Raw genomic sequence first — 7329 nt, 5'->3', positions numbered from 1 at the left:
CCTCCCAGCCTAGCCGCAGATTCAGTAACCAAGCATAGGATTAGTCAATGTTCTTTATGTCTGGTCCAAAGGGTAAAGAATAGGTATGCTCCTATTTGGCACAATACAATTTGAACTGATTCAATTTATCCATTCACTTAAACTTCTTGACAAGGAGAATGATGCTTTCTTATATATTGAACTTCACATTAGAAACTTTATTAGTAGAATTAGTTAATTAAGAGTTTATTAAAATTATATTTTTATTTCAATTGCCTATTAGTGACAAATATGCAATTTGAACTATAGTGTCGTGATTAAGTATTGATTTTTTAAATCTTAGTTCGTAGCCTCTAATATTACTCTCTGTGGGATCGATATCCATGACTCCATTAGAGCTCTGTATTACTTGAGTGATACGTATATTTGCGTTGATAAGTGTGAATTTGCAATTATTGAATATTTTATAGACATCTTTATCAAATCTATAACCGCTGTCAAGTTTTTGACGTCGTTGTCGGGGATTTAAATCTTCTAGCAGCAGTATCAAATTCTTGTATTTTTAAGTATATATAAAGTCGCTGTCAAACATACAGTGTATTGAATGTCTCCAAAATAAGAGTCATAAACTCTCTTTTATATCTAGTAACACATTTATAATTTGTTATATATGCTCCACTATGATTTGTATCCCTCAATTAAAGGATGTACATATTATGTTATTTTTATTGATGCTTGTTCTCATTTATTTTAATGTGTACCGATGAAAAATAAATCTAAATTAACTTCTCACTTTATAACTCTACATAAATATATTAAAAATTGTTTTCATAAAAATATTAAATACGTTCGCACCGACAGTGGAGGTGAATATAAACCTAATTATCTTAACTCTTATCATCGAGAATATGGTATAATTCAACAATTTAGTTGGTCATACACCCCCAAATAAAATGGCTCTGATGAAGGAAAACAATATCTGCTAATTGAAACGACTTGCACTCTTCTCAACAAAGCATATCTTCCACCTAAATTTTGGCTTGAAGCTCTTATTATTGCTCATTACTTAATTAATTGTCTCCCTTCCCACAATATACAAAATAATTCACTATATCAACTTTTGCACAATAAACCCCAGTAATATAAACACCTTCGCACCTTTGGATGTGCTTGTTTTCCTTGGCATCCGCCCCTTGCACGACATAAATTTAGCCCTAAGGCTCCCACATGTGTTTTTCTCGGTTATGGTGCACATCACAAAATTTCTAAATGCCTTGATATTCTCAATCAAAAGTTTATTGTATTCAAGCATGCTAAATTTATTGAACATCAATTTCTTTATCAACATTCTATTGATAGACTTCTACTACCACACCATCATTTATTCATCCTCTATTTCTTACCCCATATCTCAAACTTATCATCTCCTCCCACCAATTCTCCTACCAATTCCTCTATCACCAATATCTTTACCCAACACTACCATTATCCCATTTCTACCTTCTACTACTCCTCTCAGCATATAATTTCCCTTCATTTTATTAATTCCCTCCAGCTATTAACTCCCCGTCACCTCCACCTCCTCCACCCAAGCATCTCATGCTTACTAACTCTCAAACAAACTTCCTTTGCCCCACTAATTTTTCAAATCTCAATCAAGTGACACGCCCTCAACTTTTACTCAAGCTCAAAATCAGCCCCACTAGCGTAAGACCATGTTTAAGGAATTTTTGGCTTTGGAACAATAAGACACATGGGAGTTTGCTCCTCCACCTCCCAAAAAACATGTTATAGGCTCCAAATGGACATTTAAAACCAAATATCACACATACGGTTATATATCATGCTACAAAGCTCTCTCAGTAGCTCAAGGTTGCTCCAAAACAATCAGAATTGATTTTACCAAAACATTTAGTTTTGTTGCTAAATTTCAATCCATTTGAATTCTTATTACACTTACAACTCATGAAAATTGGGATATTCGACAACTATATATTTCCAATGTTTTTCTTCATAGCCCTTTAGAAGATACAATCTATATGAAACAACCTCCTACTTTTATTGATTCTCAATATCGCCACCACATTCATAAGTTATACAAAGCCATTTATGGTTTAAAGCAAGCACCATGACAGTGGTATTCTACCTTCTATCAATTTCTTGACATTGTGCACTTCAAATTGACTATAATTGATATATCTTTACTTTCGTATCATCACAATAACAATAAAATATATATTTTAGGATATTTAGTTGATATGCTTATTTCACGATGTTGACCTCATTTTTTATGAGGTCAAATTCTTCTCTTTAGGAACTTAGGATCTAGCCTTAAGACTTTCCTATGGACTATCTTAGAGGACTAGTGAGGGAATCCACACCCCACATGGAAGTTCTAAACAATTCTTGACTCCTCTTATAAGGTCCCACCTGAGTGGTCACAAGCACCCAAATGTCATTTAGGATGACTAAGACCAACAATTAAAAACTTAAGAGTGAGTTCCTACATGTTCAATCAGGCCTTAAGACAACCCTACGTGGCTCAGGTTTGGTCTCACACACACCTACACACACACAAACCCATTAAATTCCTCACATGCCCCAAAACCCTAAAATCACATACTCTGGACCTACCTCCTTAACTTTTTGAGGAACTCACATGGGTGGTCACAAGCCCCCAAATGTCATTTTGGATGGCTAAGACCAACATGAACTGACTCAAGAATGAGTTCTCAGTTGGTGCCTTATGATCCCAAGATGGCTAGTCATGATATGCATGATCACCTTATCAAATTTCTCCCAAGTTACCCAATTTCCCTTAATTCCACGAAATACTCAATTTAACCCCAAATTCAAGCACTCCAAATTCTAATACCAAATTCAAAATCAATTTCACCAAACACCAAATTAAAACCCAAATTTCAATTCTAAACCCAAAACCCCCAATTTTGAGTCAAATGTCCAAATCCATAAAATCCATACCTCCAAATCCATACCAAAATTCCACCAAGTCCAAAAATCCACCAAATTTGGCCTACACACCAATTCAAACATATTAAACCCAAAGTCAATTTTGCATAACAATTCCAAACCCTATCAAGCACAAAATCAAGTTTCCTTAACCCATCCTAAAAGCCCAAATTAATCCCTTCATGACAAAATTTAAAATGCCCGTGAATCAAGCCCAATTTCAATTAAGCCCATCATGACAAATTTCCACATCATTAATTTAAGAATCAAATTTAAACATCTTGGCCATGCATCATGCATTCATGTATGATCCCATCCACTTTTGGTTCCATGGCCCTCTCTCACCAAATTTTCAAAATCCCCAAATTCCTCTTTCTAGAAAATTACCCTTGGCCTCATGCATGTCATGAAAACACTCATGGAACCATCCACGAGCATCATAAAGGTCATAAATACCAAATGTGACAAAAGGAGGACTTCCTTTCCCCTCCCACCAAAGTGGCTTAACCAAAATTCTAACCCCACCAAACTCATATTCCTCATTCCAAATCAATCACTCAAGCCCCTAAAGTTGACCCAATAACTCCAAACACCTTGGACTTGACCCCAAGCCATTTTCATGGGGTCATTTTCATGGGGTTGAACCCATGGTTAACCCAACCTAACCCAAACCCATTTCCCACTTTAGAAAAATTGCAATTACCCATGCTTGGACCAAATTGACTTCCCATCTCCCTATTCCGACCTCCCATAGTGTGGAAGTGATCTTGTCTAGTTGGCCAACCACTCTAGCCATCAGAAAACACCATTCCCGAGGAGACCCCCATGGCCAAAACTCCAAATTGTAACTCCCTGAGCTAGCTTAATCAAATTGGTCACTTTCCCTCTTCCTCCCTCCACATAAGCAAGCCTTTGCACCCATTGGACAGCCCAATTGAGCCCTCCTTCCTTCTTTATAAATAAGCCACCAACCCACAACCAATGAGGAGAAGGGCACAAACCTTGGGGAAACTCTGTCAAAATTATTCAAAACCCTAATTCTAGTGTTCTTAATCTCATTTCAATCATTCTTAGCCTTTCATCCACACTACTCAGCCCTAATTTTGAGCTCAAAATCCAGGGCATTTCACAACCATACCACGTAGTGCATCAAAATTCTAAATTGAGCAGCTTCATCAGAGCTTAAGGAGACTTCCCCCACAAAAATTAGCTCTTCCCAAGTTCCCTAACCTAGTCTTAGACCAAGCCCAAGCCACCTCTTGATCGAAATCATACTTAGACTCAATGAAAACTCAAATAAATGATTAGAGGAGGTTCACAGGACAAGGAAGAAGCTCAAGAATAACCCAATTGAGGCCTCACCTCTTGGGCAAAGGTATGGATAAAATTCCTTAAATTTGCCCTTAGTTTGGAACTTTGTGAAGAAGATTTACATTTCATGTGTGTCTAGTTGTACATGTGTTTGTCTCACTTAGATGAATGTGTATGAACAAACCACACATGATTTGGTTGAGTATTGAGAGAGATCTTAGGGTTGGAAGACAAACAATTCTCAGATTATGGCGGTTTGGGACAATGAATGGATGTCGTCCGTTTCTGTGTGTATAGAATGAACAGTTGAAATTGCGCCAAAAGTGTGACGGGAACATAAACCGTGGGCTGCTGCATGGCAGCCGACGTGGAAAGTACAGCGAATCAGAGCGCGCCGCGTAGGAGTTCGAAGCTGCCAAAGAATGACTTGGTGTCGGCATGAATAAGTAGAAAATTAGGTATTTTTTATTTAAATTAATTCAAAAACTTAACAAAATCATATATTGGTGTAGAAAATCATAAAAATAAAAGACAAATACCTCTACGCTTAGTGAACAAAGGATAATTTATTGAACCAAAAATAAAATTTTTTTTATTAAATATTTTATTTTTAGTTAATTAAAAACTCTAGAGTAAAAATTAATTCTAATTAATTAAATAATTATCCATATTAATTGAAATTTTGAGAGTTTTTTTCTAGTGACATCAGGGACCTCCTTTGATTTTTCTAAGGTTAGAGGGCATCCCAATGACCAAAAGCCCTATTTTCCTAGAACTTTTAGTATTATTTTAATTAAATAATTATATAAAATAAAACAAAAGTCAGAAAAATATAAAATCACATTTGCTATATTCACTGTGGTCAGAAGATCTTAGAAAAAATAAAAAATTAAATTTAAAAGATTCAAAATATACTTTTTCATTTAAAACTAATAAAAATTATTAAAAAAATAGAAAAATACAAAATAATACAAGAAATCATCAAAACATCCCAAAATGAAGAAAATGATCTTGTAAAGTTCCTGTAAAATTTGAAAGACAGAAAGTTTATTTTTAATATCAAATTTTATTTTCTAAGTAGTTAATAACTTTTTATTTAAAATAATTTTATAAAATAAAATAAAAGTAAAAAATTATAAAAATTGGTTTGGGTGATTCCTTAAGACCATAGGAACCTAAAAAAATAAAATTGAAGTCAAAATAAAAAGTTCATTTTTAAGCTATTTTTCAATTTAAGAATAATTAAAAATAAAAAAAAATATAAATAAACCTCAAAAATATCACAAATTACTTTCCAATTATAGAAAGCAACTTAAAAATATTTTCATAAATTTGAAAGTTGTAAGAAAGTACTTTCAGTAATTAAATAAATTTTCTCTTATTTTTTAATAAAATAATTATGACAAATAAAATAAAAATAAAAAATACAAAAAAATTTCTCTGAGTTCTCTGAGGTTAGATAAGTTTATGAAAAATAAAAAAGTTAATTTTTGAAAAAAAAATAAATATTTTCTAATTATTTAATCACTAAAATTAATTAAAAATCACAAAAATTAAAATATAATATAAAATTTTGCAAAATTTATTCCTAGTGGTCCTCTTACCGAAGTGAACGTCCTAAGTTTATCCTAAGGTTAGAAAAAATATTTTGGATAGTAAAATTAATTAGTATTGAAAATTCTCAATTTTGAATTAAAATAATTATAAAAAATTAGATAAAAACCATAAAAAATATAAATTCTTCTCTGATGTGTAAATTAACCAATGAGCGAGGTAACAACAAAGTTTCAAAGTCATTTTAATTAAATTGAAGAAATTATGAAGTTAAGAACCCTAGGGGTAAAATGGCACTTATGACATTTTGAACTCCAAATTAAAATTTAGGTTAAATCAGAGGGTTAATGGGTAATAATAAAGACATTTAACTCTCTGAAGAAATTGAAACACAAAGAGTTAAGAGGTATTAACCAATTCACTTCACTTCTTATAAAAGGTAAAATTGTAATTAATCAAACTTTTATGGATTAGGAGACAATCAAGTCTTTGATGATGCTAATGTGAGGAGGATGAGTCGGGGAGAAAATTATTCACTAATTTAAACCACCAATCAATGGCTAAATGCAATTCAATCTCCCAATGAAGATTAAATATAATATCATAAAACTTTTACAAAATTACAACTTTTCCCTTCAACCTTTAAGAGCTCAGTAGTGAACTAAAGTTGGTTTAAAATTATTTAATGAGGCTTAGAGTAGGAACGTAAGTAATCATCAACATTGTTGAAACACTACGAGCTCAGGATCAATTGAAAAGAAGATGGAAGGTTCCTTAATAACCAGGTTTACTCTAGGGGTTCTTACTGTTATAATTCATCAACATAACAATGAACGATTGGTTACCTTACTCATGAGTTAAGTTACACCTCAAAGTTCACTGAGCACAAGTTAACACACCACAACTAAAACCTAACTCAACCAAGATTGATTAATTCAATGGTATAATAAGTTTAGGTGAACTCAGAATGATTTAGAAGCTTCTAAAGTGGTTTAGGGTTATGCCCCGAACCTCTTTTTAGGATTCTAAACAATTTGAAGAACATTTCTACCTGTTATAATTCCTTAAAAAAACCATTCTCAAAATCTTATAAGAATTCACCAAGATATGCTTCAGGACCTATTAACTCGCTAATTTTTTGTAAAATACTCTACCCTACTTATCTTACATTTAAACCCAATGCTCAAGGGTTGAGTCTTGAATAAGGTATTCAAATCTTTGTGAGGGGACTAGGGATATTTATTTTTGTTGTCACATATGGATCATCGAGCTAGTATAAGCCAGAGGTCTTGGTGACGAGGGCGATGACGACATTGCTTATGTGTGCTAAACGAGGGATAGAAAGTGAGATTTGGAATAGTATCACCTACCCTAAGGATCCTTCAAGAAAGGGGATAGGATCGACGAAACTATTCTCCAGCCTCTAGTAAGATTTTCCCCTAGCTCACTTAGGTTGTTGGTACTCCCAGTCTGATTAAAGCGATTAGCTCGTAGATTAAAGTGTTTTGCAAAGCA

The sequence above is a fragment of the Phalaenopsis equestris genome, unplaced genomic scaffold, assembly GCF_001263595.1.
Source record: "Phalaenopsis equestris unplaced genomic scaffold, ASM126359v1 Scaffold232974, whole genome shotgun sequence".
Taxonomy (NCBI): Eukaryota; Viridiplantae; Streptophyta; class Magnoliopsida; order Asparagales; family Orchidaceae; genus Phalaenopsis; species Phalaenopsis equestris.
This window is presented reverse-complemented; position numbering follows the sequence as displayed.